Source organism: Carassius carassius, chromosome 14, assembly GCF_963082965.1.
Source record: "Carassius carassius chromosome 14, fCarCar2.1, whole genome shotgun sequence".
NCBI lineage: Eukaryota > Metazoa > Chordata > Actinopteri > Cypriniformes > Cyprinidae > Carassius > Carassius carassius.
In genome coordinates this window covers 5905857-5920151 of record NC_081768.1, presented here as the reverse complement: position 1 = coordinate 5920151, position 14295 = coordinate 5905857, and the positions used below count along the sequence as shown (strand labels likewise).

General features: G+C 36.0%; 1 protein-coding gene across 1 annotated transcript in view; it reads right to left on the bottom strand.

Moving 5' to 3' along the window:
* Positions 1 to 13818, bottom strand: part of pcdh15a (protocadherin-related 15a) — a 164407-nt gene extending 150589 nt beyond the window's left edge. The window contains exon 1 of the mRNA XM_059565825.1: positions 13398 to 13818. The gene's annotated coding sequence lies outside the window, so the exon portion shown is untranslated. The remainder of the gene's footprint in view (positions 1 to 13397) is intronic.
* Positions 13819 to 14295: the final 477 nt, after the last annotated feature.

Here is a 14295-nt window from a genome sequence, read left to right as displayed (position 1 = left end):
ATTACTTTTTCAAACAATGGATGAGTAGGTCACTCCATTATTTTAGATTGCTTTACAAAAGCCTATATTGCAAAAGGTTGAGTCAGCAAACAGCTCTTAGTGCTCTTCTGAGTATTTGAGATCAAGCAAGAAAAATAGACTTATTGCCAAAACCTGCTATAATTCTGCTAAACAATACTATGCTGCTTGCACATCAAGTGTGAACACTGCAACTTTATATGTCCACTGAAATGAATATGCACTGCTCATTGCATTGCAGATACAAGATGAAATAGGACATAAGATTTTAAGAATAAACTAAAAACAGCTATCTAGACACACAATCACACATCTAAAACAGCTTTTGCATAAGTGAAAGCACACTCTCAGATGCAGGTAGTTCTGTCATGGAGGACATCTCTCTGCCTTTCTTCTCCATGAAAAAAAGATTCATTATTTGCTCTCAACATGCATTTTTCCTCCACTACCTCTGTCCTTTAATCAAAGTATAATACACACAGTCTCAAGCTCAGAGTCCTTTCTAAGCCTCATTAACAGTCATGGCAACAGACGCCACTTTCCCCGGCTGCTACCAGGACCCTTAAGACATGCTGGGATCTGTCTATATATCACAAACTTTCCTCTATATTTATTCCCTTCACTTTCTATGCCTTGCATGTGGGTCTGTGATTATTATAGCCAGTTGCAGTGTGAAACTGTTTTATTATGGAACTGTTATGGAATGACGCATTACAACCCACAGAAACCAACTGAGAAACAGACATTCTGTAGTGAAGATAATAAATAAATAATAATAATAATAATAATAATTAAAACACTTATTAAAACTATTAAGGCTGCATTTAGGGAACGTAGACACTGATAAAATGTGTAGCTTGTAGGCAATGTAAGACACTCTGGATAAAAGCATCTGCCTAATGCATAAATTCTAACCCTTTTTTCTAAACAGAAAGGATTAAAGGGGTCATATGATGCAATTTCAATTTTTCCTTTCTCTTTGGAGTGTTAAAAGCTCTTGGCGCATAAAGAAGATCTATAAAGTTGCAAAGACTAAAGTCTCAAATCCAAAGAGATATTCTTTGTAAAAGTCAACCACAGCCTCCTAAAACGGCTCGTTCTAACAACCCCCCATATCGCTACATCATGATGTGGAAAGATTTGCATAATACTGCCCAAATGTTCATGCAAAGAAAGAAGGCGTAACCTTTATTCTTGCTGTTGCCATGTTGTGGAGTCGATGTGTGTTTTGTTGTCAAAGCGAAACTACTTTGTTTGGCCTTGCTAATGAGGACACAACTAGAATTAGTGGTTAAGTTGTATTTACAACACTCCGGAAGAGTTCAACCCAAATATTCAGATGAATACAGTGCATTTTACCGAGGATGAGGACTGTTTCCTGTGAGAGTAGTATACAATGCCGGTGTCTGTTTCTATAAAGTGGGGCAAAATCCAACTTTGCATGGACAGTCTGGCGCTTCTGACACACAGCATATACGAACGTTTACATATTTAAAGAATTTGCCACTGATGATTCAAACGCAAATTTTGAGCAGTGTAGAGTAGCGCTTGTTGTTTGTCGTTTCTCCGATCACAAATACAGACACGGTGTAATGTATAAGTCATTATAATCAGTAATTATATATCCACTTGATTCAGAAAATGCCTCGTTTACATCAGTTTTATTGTTTTTGTCTGGTTGCACCGGTGTTCTGGACACGGCATCAGAGTATGGTGAGGCGTATAACATTTCCGTCACACGCATGAGGAATTCTGCCAATCACAATGCACTGGATACCTGGCCAATCAGGGCACACCTCGCTTTTCAGAACGATGAGCTTTGTAAAAATTTTACGCATTTCAGAAAGGCGGGGGATAGAGGAGAAACAATAATGTACATTATGTAGAATATAATGTTTTGTTTTTTTTACCGCATAAACACATTGCATTACACCAAATACACAAAATGATGTTCTTATTAGCAATTTCATATGACCCTTTTAAAATGTTTTAAAAATAAAGATCATTTTAGTATGCTTTACATAAAAAAATTATAATACAATTTCAGTTTATTGTGCAAAATTTCTGTATTAACTAAATGTGTTAATTGATATTGTTTCGTAGTTGTAATATTTACTAGCAATTTCTGTTTGAATTTTTTTACATAAAATAAACATCTAAATAAATACATACATGACAAAAATCCCAAATTAAGTGGACAGATGGATGACTGTTTAAATTAACATCATATGACCAGATATGAAATGCATATCAGATTTAGAACCACATTTGAAAGTAATCCAAATTGGATGCCAAAAACAATGGATCTCATAAGTGTTTTTTGCTTACTTGCATGCCAAAATTATCCAATCTGTGCCAGATATCTTTGGAAGAAAAAAAATCATAAATAAAAAAAAGAAGTGGTTGACAGCATAAATGCTGTCAACCACTTATATTGCCTTATATTGACAACATTTCAGTTTTCAAGGCTGAATGTGCTCAATAAAACAAAAAAGAACCATAGCTATATGTGAAAGTGTTGTATACACACACACACACTTACTGTATTTCACACACACACACACACACACATAAAAAAGTTTGAATTAAAGATAGGTCATTTGATAACACAGCAGCATACAATGGTCTGAAATGTGTTTCATGTCATAAGCGATATGAAGTGATTCACATACTATTTGAAAGCATAGTCAATAGTAGTTAAAATTCAGTGTATACAGTGAAGTATGCAGCAAGCAGTACTCTAGTATTCCATTCTGAACAAAGCCAGTGAAGCACTCTTTAGCAGATGGGGATCATTCACATTTCATTCATGCAGTGATTGTGTTTTCTATTAACCAGCTGGTCTACACTATACTCACCCCTCATGACTGCATTTGCTCTGTTTAGCTACATACTTAAAACAACACAGGGACTGAATAATCTCATGTCATCTTGAGAGCAGCTTGAAACCTGCAGCCCTTCCTGCTGCTGGAGTAACTGCGAGCAAAGCAAGTTTGATCAGCCCTTAAATGCAGCATTATTGTGCTGCCTGTAATGTTCTATTATTCCTACAACACTTCAGATTCTCAGCCTGTGTTTCTTAAGAAGAGCACAGATGGCTGGGCAGGGTTTTATTATCAAGGGTCTATGCATCTTTCACAGTAACATTTGATATCAAAGTACAAAGCTGCTGGATTTCCGGAAGGATCCAAAGACCTCTGAACAAGCTGCCTCCTGCTGTCAAAATTACCCAGCAGACATGAAGTTCCTAAACACCAACCCGACAGCAAACGTTTTACATCCAGACTGTTATCCCTCAAACACTCGCTCCCTAAGATCTGGATTTCCTCTGATCTGTATTGCAATCAAAACACACAGCTAATGTCAGAATGACAACGTGGTTATTTAATTAGCATCCGCTGACCCCAAACAAAAAGATCAATCTTTCTATTGGGATTTAAAGCATTTGCATAATTTGAACATATTGCTTATACTCATGAGTTATGGCTAATGAGGGCAAAAAAAAGAATTCTTAAATTAGAAGTTAGAGTGATGACACTGGCTTAAGTTTCATTAAAGTTCTCTCCCAAAAATAAATTAAAATGTAAATGTAAATTTTAATAAAATACATTGGACAACTGTTGGCATACAGTAAGAATACAAAACTATAAAATAAATACGGAAATGTTTGAGGTCATGTTTTTATGCATTTTAATTGGAAATTTTATACAGCATTAAAAAAATATTAATTAAGACAGTTGTGACATACTGTATAGTAAGAATACGAAACTATAAAATAACAGTGGAAATGTTTGAGGTCATATTGAGATCTTATGACTTTTGATTGCAGACTTTGCTATTCTGGCATAACTAAGGACCATTTAAGATGTTGTTGAGTTCTCCTCTTAAACTGAGATTTTTTTATTTTTTTATTTTTGTCTCAAAAGAACAACTTGAAAAGCAGGAGACTCCGTTTGCTTTCCCTGAATGCTATCAGGAAAAACAAACAATTGAGATGTTAAAAAGATCTTAGTTTTACTTTCCTATGGGCTGTAATATTTAGGGTTAATCTTAGTTTAATCTATTAATCTAATGAATTGTGTTTGAACTATGAGAGCATTTCTTTCTTTACTCAAGGGCTGCCTTACCCTTTTTGCGTGTGGTGAAGGGTAATGGATCAAAGTGATTGGCATCACTACGTTTCAGCAAAGCAATCAGGGGTAAGAAGGCCATTGCCATTACTGTGGCCTATAATATCAGCAAAGCACACATGCCTAATAGCACTCTGCTTTTTCCACTGTCACAGGCAAATAAGAAATCAATGGAAATTGCTGACATCTCGCGCTAAAACCTATTACAGTCAATGTCCGACAGTCTTTTATTCATAAAATGTTCTGTCAAGCTAAACTTCTCATCAAAGACACTTTGATGCTATGTCATGCTAGGACACTGTTTTGCATTTCTAAATAATTTAAAATGACTAAACTTCACTGACAAGCCACTCATTCACCCAGCATGCTTTCAGATGCCACACGAAGGATGATCACATGATGGGTTACTGATTACCGACAGGCCGCATTTCCAGTGAATCACTTGTCATAGACACCAAACACTGTTAAGACGTTTCTGAAGCCTCCCAGTAAAGGTAAAATAAAATGCTGTGCTTCCTCCTGCATTAAAGCAATAGTTTGGCTAAAAATCTAAATTATCTCATTATTTACTTACCCTCATGTCATTCCACATAACAATTTTACAGTTTCACAGTACAAAAATAACAGCATACAGGTTTGAAACTACATGAGCATGAATAAATAATGAGAGAAGTTTCATTTTTGGCTGTAATGTAGTTTTAAAGGAAAAGTTCAACCAAAAATGTACATTTGCTGAAGAGATTTAGCATTGCATCACTTGCTCATCGATGGACTCTCTGTAGTGTATGGGTGCCGTCAGAATGAGAATGAAAAAATGAATGAAATCACCTTCAGGCCATCTACAGTAAGATGCAGATGAGTTTTGTTCTTCATCAGAACAGATTTGGAGAAATTTTAGCATTACATCATTTGCTCAGCCAATGGGTCCTCTGCAGTGAATGGTTGCCATCAGGGCCGTCGCAAGTGGGGTGAAAGGTGGTGACGATTATAGGGGCCCACAGGCGAGGGGGGGCCCCCGGCGATCTCAACCGTCTGGCTGAGGCTAGCCTAAAAAGACGATCAGGACAGTTGACAGGCCACTGCTGCGTGTTGTCACGAAAGCTTATAATTTTCATGTGTTTTTAAGCCTGACCACTTTCCAATTTAAACATTCAAAAGAGTTTAAATCATTCAAGCACAAGACGCGGAAAATCTCAACTCGCGCGCTGTGTTGGAAAGTATGTTCGAAAAAATTGTCGGTTATGTCTTAAGTGAAAGTAAACAGTTAAGAAAAATATCGGATGTGTATTATATTGGATGCTTCATCGTCTCTTAAAGAGACCGCGCCTACTTTAGCTACTAGCTGCTGTAATGTTAATCCAAGAAAATTAAAGAAATATTTTTTTTAAGTTTTAATAGTAGGTGCAGGACACTATAATTAATTTAGTTAAGAGAGTATAGCATAATAAAGCGAGCTGTGACATATGATACCCAAAAAATCTTCATACATTGGACTACTAGTGAAATTGATAGAAAAAAAATGGGACCAAAAATTTTCAGACACTTTGACCTCACAATGTTTTGCTTATGTGTTTTTTTCTTTTCACACCACAGACTGAACAAAATTAAGCATTGCTAGGTAATTGTTCAACAAAGTATTGATAGTTGTGCAAATATTGTCATACTAACAGTTGTCTGACGTTTTGTTTGATTGTAATCCATTACATATCTTTCTATCAAAGTTATCTGATATTATCGAGATGAATTTGTTCTGACAGTTCAACTCTGAGTTCTTGTCATATTTTATTACCATTTTATAAACTAGTGATAATGTAAGAAATGTTGAAGGTGTCTGAATACATTTTGGTTTGACTGTTAATTTAATTTTTACAGTGAAGACTATGCAGTGCTATTTTATATTTAATTATTTGTTTTCTGTACCTGGACGCCTACAAACATGACACGACTTAAACATTGTGCAATTAGCACAAATAAATAAATAGAATTAACATATAAATTAAACAATTTCAAACAGGGCCCACTGGTACAGACTGCACCGGGGCCCCGCTTACCCCAGCTACGGCCCTGGTTGCCGTCAGAATGAGTCCAACAAACAAAAAAAACTCATCTACATCTTGGATGGCCTGAGGGTGATTATATTTTCAGCTAATTTTCACTTTTGGGTAAACTATTCCTTTAACCCTCTCCCTCATCTTGTATATAATTTTTTATCTGACTAGAGTGCTGAGGTGAACCAAAAAGAGTGAACACTGCCAAAGACAGCAGTGCAATTCATTACCCAGTGTGAAATGTAATCAGAGGACATCAGGGGTCCAAACACTAATGACTCCAGTGATTAGCCTATGTTAACGACCAAGATATGTTCTAAAGCACCTGTGATGGCAATCAAGCACATAGATGTGTTACTGTACGCTGGAATTTTCAACTTCTGCAAATGTGTATAAGTGTGTGTCACACAAACAAGGCAGCACCTAAGGAGATATACGCAGATTTAGCAATATTAATGAAACCTATTCATAGGGACAACTGGGTAAAAATGTTAACGATCTGCTGTTGATAATTGCACACCTGTAAAACAAATGCTAGCATACCTAACCAACCATTATCCTCTGCAATATACTAGAAGATTTCAAACCAAATCAAACACCTGCAAAATTAATATTAGTGATGTCATTTTCAGATTCCTTATATTTAATCTTTAAAGCGTTGAACAATGGAACAACATCATGGTTGAAATTTGAGGATATTAATTAGAATGATCCTAAATACAACTTTGTGAGATGGAAATGACTTTGAATGTAATGGAGATTATGCAGGTCTGTTCATCACAAAGCTTCAGCAGATACAGTTCACAAGTCATATATACACATTTTATAATCTTTTTATAGATATGGGACATGTGAAGATTCTTGAAAAATTAATTTAGTTTGTTCCAAAGAAAAAAGGTTGGGAATGACATGAGGGTGAGTAAATAATGACAGATTATTCATATTTGATGTGAACTATCCTATAAAAAAAATAAAGAATTTTACTTTCAATCCTGATTGACAGACTTTTATCTGCACTGTCATTATTTGAAAATATATTGGTTGCTATAGTATTGATGTAGGCATCACCAAGCAACTTTCTTCTACTATAAAAAGCAGAAAGCTGGCAGTATGGAGACAGCTGACATAAAGCTTGAAATCTGCTTATCTACACCATAGTGTTTCACCACGGAACTGAACTGATGCTCTACTAGAGTAAGAATATCTGGCACTGCAGAGAAAACCTCTCAAATGCATGAGCTGCCATGGTGAAAAAAGTCACCATGGTGCATCCTGTCTCATTAGAAAAACAGTGATTGCAACTGGCACATCTGAGAGAGTTTGAATGTTTGACCCTTTAGATGGACTAATGGCTTGTGCAGGAACATCTCTTCTGAAAGGCTTCTAAAAACATCATCCCTAGAGTGGAGAGATGAGGCATTCGCCCTCTCACTCACACACAAAACACACTGTGCAAAAAAAAAAAAACCTGTGCACTCACCATTGTGGCAGCAATGTCAAGTCTTTCCAAGAACCTGAGAATGAATATATTGAAGCCATTATTGCAAAAGACGTCATTTGATGCTTTTCAGTTCACACGATGCTGCCTGCTGTACATTTGAGGGGAAAGTTCAGTCATAAGGGTTCACTTGAAAATGCACCTCTGTCCAGTGCATTTGGCTTTGGCGAACTTCTATAAATCATTCAGTTTGCCATGTAGAAGGGGGAAATAAATGCACAGAAATTTATGCACTGAAAAGAGCAGCTTGTATTTTCACCTGGTTATGTTGGTGAGTGCTAGTGAATCTATGTATGGCTCTGTCTTGTTGGTAAAGCTACTTAAAGAGAAAGATCAACCAAAATTTAAAATTCTATCATCATTTACACAGTCTTATGTCATTTCAAATCTGTACTGTACAGACTACACTTAAAAAAATGGGAGACATTTTTCAAAAAAGAAGAAGTCATACAGGTTTGGAATGACATGAGGGCGAGAAAACAAAGACTTGTTGTTTTTTTTTTTTTTCAGCACACCAGCATCCAAAATAAAATACATGCTGGTCTCTCCAACAAGACATGGCTGTCCATTGAATGCTGAAAAGTATGTTAATTGATCAACTATATCTTTATACAAAATGCGGATCTCTTTATTCTCCATTTTCATACGAAAATTATAGTTATAAATACGCATTTACATGTTCTTCATATTCTGTAATTTATATTCAAACAACCCATAACTATTTTTACATCTCTGAACATTGTTTAAAAAATGGACATGCAAATATGTATTGTCACATTCTATTCAATGGCCCAGCTTTTTACATACAATTTACTTAATTTGTTATGCTTGTGTTTCATAAATAAGTCCTAATGCACATGTTATTTTCTATTCAAATATAATTTACAGAAATTTACTGTCATTAAATGAAAAGAGGCATTTAACCAAATACAAAGTAAATCTCAAATTCGTATAAATGTGACCCTGGCTGTGAAAACCCAGCTAAAGTGATTTACTGTTGTCTAAATAAAATCATTCTTCATATAAGAACATTCTGTGAAAATGTAACATTAATATCTCATTTTGACTGAGAAAAAACATGTCAAAGATTTAAATCAGTGAAATTAATGGCTGGAATCACACTTGATGCTTGTTATCTCATAACTAGATTTTAGCCTGAGATGTTAGCCTGGATTTCACAGATAGGGTCACAAATTGTTCAATGCAACTTTCACTCAAAAATGCTGGTAATATAATTTATAATGACAAGCGTAAGTGTCAGTGACCTTTGGTTTAAAAAAAGGTTACACACACTTACGCTAGTAATTACAATCTAGAAACAATATCTGAGCTCATTTCTGCAGTTTAATATGTTTGCTGTACAGAGAAGCATTCAAAGACCATCTGATATCCTGAATACTGCTCTACTGAATCTCTCCAAACAGCATCTGTACCTGAGATGATCCCATCTGCTCAAACATCAGCAGTCTGAATCTCACTCTCACCTCCTCAGACCCCACGTCTGCTCTAAACCATTCTCTGCAGCAGTACTAGTGCCTACATCAATATACTCTCATCTTGTTCTCTTCTAAATAGCTCTTTGAACCCCTGTCTGCCTCTCCAAACTATAGCATCTCAACCAGATACATTAGCACTCTTTTATGCCCCGAAGTCTGGATTCTCGACCTCTTCGGCTGCTCCCTTTCTGTCTGAGCTCTAAACCTCTGGCTTTCGCGGTCTCCCCTGCTGCTGTCATCCCGGGGGACTCCCAGTGGGCAGACGCTGATTAGAGATGAATCAGACAGCTGAGAGAGGCTGACTGAGGTAAAGATGCATGCAGGAGAAATCCAGCCTGGCCTTCACACATCAGAGACCATCTACACGGAAGAGGGGAGAATATCATTGGAGTTATAGTCATACAGTTGGCACTGCAGCCAACTCACTGTACAACAACGCTGAATGTTTAACACCTACAGTACCCTCTACATTCCTGTTCAGCTTCTTTTAATAGAATTGCTCACCCAAAAATGACTATTCTGTTATTATTTATTCACCCTTGTGCTGTTGCAAACCCATATGACAGTTTTGTCTTCAAGGGAAAACAAAGGAAAGGCAACAGAGGTTTTCAAGCTTCAAAAAGGATATAAAAGCACCATAAAAGCATCATGAAAATGGTCCATATTACCCCACCTGCCTTCTCGTAGCTCAAATGGTAGAACATGGCAGTGAAAAGAATATATGTGTAGGATTTACTTTGAAAATAAAATGCATTCAAATAATTAAAAAGATAAATAAACAAATAAATAATAGCCACATGCAATCTTTTCTTCCATACGTCATGTTCTGGGCTCTGTAGAATAACAATGCTGCTTCATGGAAAAGATGGTTAAAAATAAAAGTTGAATGCTGTCATTATATCACCAATTTATTTATTATGGACCACTTTCATGATACTCATATGGTGCATTTGCATCCTTTTTGAAGCTTGAAAGCCTCAGTCCCCATGGGCACTAACTGAATGCAAAAAGAGCCACCAGAACAATCCTCCTTTGTGTTCCCTGGAAGAAATAAAGTCATAGGGGTCTGTAAAAGCATAAGCCTGTGTAAATGAAGACAGAAGCTTAATTTTTTGGCTCAAGTATTCCTTAAAATCTTTCCCTCTGTCCCAAGATGCTACTTTACTTCAGTGCGTCTGTCCATCTTTTGTCTCTCTCCAGCTGTTCTGTCTCTCTCTCTCTCTCTCTCTCTCTCTCTCTCTCTCTCTGCTTCTCTCTGCCTCACAGCTTTTCTCTCCTTCCATCTCTATCTGCGTGGCTGTGTGAATGGAAATCATTTCAGGCATCACTACCCACAGCTAATGCTGAAATGTGTTCTCTAAGGTGTCCACGGTGCATATGAATACAGTCATGCCTAAACCCAGATACCACTGATGCTCAAAACGTCCAAACAACCTCGAAGCACATAATGAAGTCCTTGCTATTTCAAACGCAACGTGACCTTCATCATCCTCTTCACCCCACTTAGTAATCATAAGACGTCTGGTCAGTTCTAAGATGCCTGAAGCTGTATTATAGGCATTAAAAGGTCAAAGGTCAACCTAGACACAGGCGAATGAAGGTCAGGTGCACGTCTAAGACTGACCTCCGTGTAATTGCCTTAGGGCCCTTTAAACCATGTCACTGTACAGCTCCCATTTGCTGCACTTCACTGGTCAGAAGTGCTTACAGCAGTTTGATGCTCATAATACTTCCAGTGTGCTGAGCAACAGACCACCTCCTGAGACATCTTCACAAACCACAGACTTTCAGAAAACTGGTTAAGATGAAAACAGAGATTCCTTCAAACTTTACCACATTCTTGTATCTCATAATATCCTCAAAGCATTACACTGAGAAGCATAACCTCATTGGTTTCTAATCCCAGCAATGAATAACTGAGTTAAAGCAACACCTTGAGAAAAACATTGCGTAAATAGTGAATAATTAAATTTTTTAAATACAGTGTGTAACTTTTCTAACGAATCTGCAAAAAGAGTTTATTCTTCAATACGTTATTGATAAGTGAACTGAATAATAGGGCGACTAAATTTTTGGTCAGATTGGAAATTAACAGAGAACCATATACTTTAGTATTGTGCGATTTGTATCAGTCTTTAATAATATAAAGACACATATTCACAATAGTTTTGTTGAATAAATAATAATGGTATTCAAAAAAAAATGAAATTAATAATTATTACTGAATATTCAGTATTGTTCAAAAGTTTAAGGTCAGTAAGTTTAGTACTTTTTTTTTCAAGGATGCATTTACTGTACAAAATACATTTTTTTACAGTTACAAAAAATATATATTTAAAATAAATGCTTTCTATTCACAAAATAATTTTGAAAAAGAAATATATGTTGAAATATATATATATAGCACCACAACTGTTTTCAACATTGATAATAATAAGAAACGTTATTAGTAATTAAGCACCAAACATGATTTAAATGATTTCTGGAGGATTATGTGACTCTGTAGACTGGGGTAATGTCTACTGAAAATTAAGCTTTGTCACTGCAAGATTAAATTACCTAAATAACATTTTAAAATCTTTTAAAATAGGAAACATTTATTTTAAATTGGGAAAATATTTCACAATATTATTATTATTATTATTTTTATTTATTTTTTTACTTTATTTATCAAATAAATACAGGCTTGATGAGCATAAGATACTTAAAAAAAATTAACCGTATTGTTTGGTCTCCAGTTATAAGACTTATTTAAACTTTTTGGATGACATGATTCAAATATAATCAACACATACAACATCATACAAACAAATTACTGATAAAAAGTTCAATCCTGCATTAATTGACTCATCAACTGACAAGAACTGCAGATGTGAATGAGAGATACTTTTACTATAACAAGCCTGAAAGGAATTGCAATGTCACAGTATTTCGTCATTACAAGATACAAACATAATCACACTGTGTTAAAGTTTTGACTGATCTCTAAGCTCCTTAATTATCTTGATCTCCTAATAAAGCACAGGGTGACTGTATCATTTCTAACTAATGAGGCTTCTGTAAACCAAAACTTTAGACTGAAACATGCACAGTAACTCATGAGGTCACCCCAGTCTTCCTCCTAACAGAGAGAGAGAGAGAGAGAGAGAGAGAGAGAGAGAGAGAGAGAGAGAGAGAGAGAGAGAGAGAGAGATGCACCCTTTCTCTCCATATCAATGGTGTCGGCTGAACACAGATGTCAACTGAGCTCCTGTCTCACTGATCTATTCAGCACCAACAGCACATCACTGACTCATTATTCAAGCCTTTTAACAGATTAATTCTGGAAAACATGAATGTAATAATAAAGTCAAGAAAATGGAAAAGTCCAGTAGCAGCTAAAAAACTTACAAATAAATGTATGCTGTTAATGGTGAAATACAAGTGAAGTATGAGGTGAGAGTAGGCAATGCCTCATGTCACTATGATTGGCTGATCATGCAGTTAACAGGAAATTGCCGTCTATAACAGATCCAAAAATAAACCTAAATGCATAAAAAATGACATATTAAGGTGCAGTGGTAACAAAGGATATTTACAGAGGATATATATGCAAAGTAATACTATACAAATAAATATAGTTTAATATAATACAAACATTAATGAATACACTATAGTACCCCTACATCATAAAACATTTCCACACGCTACTGGCAGATGAACCACTACAGAAGCAGGTTCTGCGCTCTCTTTGCAATCAGAAAAGGGAAACAAATGGGTTAAATGATGTGGTTGATGGGGGTGAAGGAAACGGGAAAGTTTAATCCATCAGAGAGCCTAGTAAACCTCTCAAATATGCTCTAAATTAATATCACGTCGAGTAGCATTTGACTTCATTTTACCAGACATGACTTGAATGAATAAAACAATTCACAGAGAAATTAATCGATCATGCTTTTTCCCCCTCCCAGATGGATTCAAGGACTACAGATGCGGATCTAGAGAGGAGATGAGTAATACATGAATAAAATAGTTTTTTATTTTTAAATCTTTTTTATTTATTTTTAATACTGTTATTACTTAATGTAACAGACAGATCTCACAATCTAATCCGTTTCAAAAGGACTTTGATGCTCAAGAGAAACAAAGATGACACTCAAATAGCCGACGTTCTTCGACCATAATAGCATTATTAATTCTTCAAATTAATATAATACTGCTTACTCACACAGTTTGTTTCAGTTATTTCCTCTCCTCATGTTCATGCAGACAGCCGTTCACAGCAACAGTTACGCGAGCGTTTTCACTCACGCGCACCGCGCGCGAAATCATTCATTGCTCCTGCCAGGAATTTACCGGACGGTCTCCGTATCACTCAAACGTTAACCCACCATGTCGGTTTAAAATCCAAGCAGTCTCTCACCGGACAGACCCACGCAGCGAACTCCGCATAAGTCTCTGTGTGTCTTTTTCTCTGACGAGGACGGACAGCGCAAGCCCCGGTGGTTTTAATTCTCACTGATTCTCCTTCAGCACTTGAAGTCCAACAGCAGGTCAGATTCAGGACGGTATTCGTTAGTCCTCAAGTGACGGTAAAAAGTACTATGACGGCTCCAATGAAAGTGCAGCCCACCTCACACAAACCTCATTCAACCTTCTCTGCCTCCTTCCTTCTGACTCCTCTATGTCTCTCTGTTACACACTCCCTCGCTCCTTCTCTCTCTCTCTCTCTCTCCTCTCTCCTCTCTCGCTCATGAGGCAATAATCTCATTTGCCTGGTCAGTAAAGGTGAGAGCAGATAAATCTTGATGTGTGTCTGGCAGGTTCATATAATGGTGAATAATATCAAGAAAATGTCCTGGTCAGATTAAAATAGTTAAATTTCAAAGTAATTATTCTTCATGGTATTTATTTATATGATTGTTTGTTTGCTTGCTTGCAAAATAAATTTTCTACAATAAATCATTGTAGTTTAGTGGCAATCAATGTTTTTAATTAATTAATAAATAAAATAAACACAATTTTGGATAGAGGTGTGTCATAATTGTCATGCAAAATAAATAAATAAATAAAAATCTTAAGTTCCATTAAAATACACTTAAGTTTCTAAATAATAAATTATATTA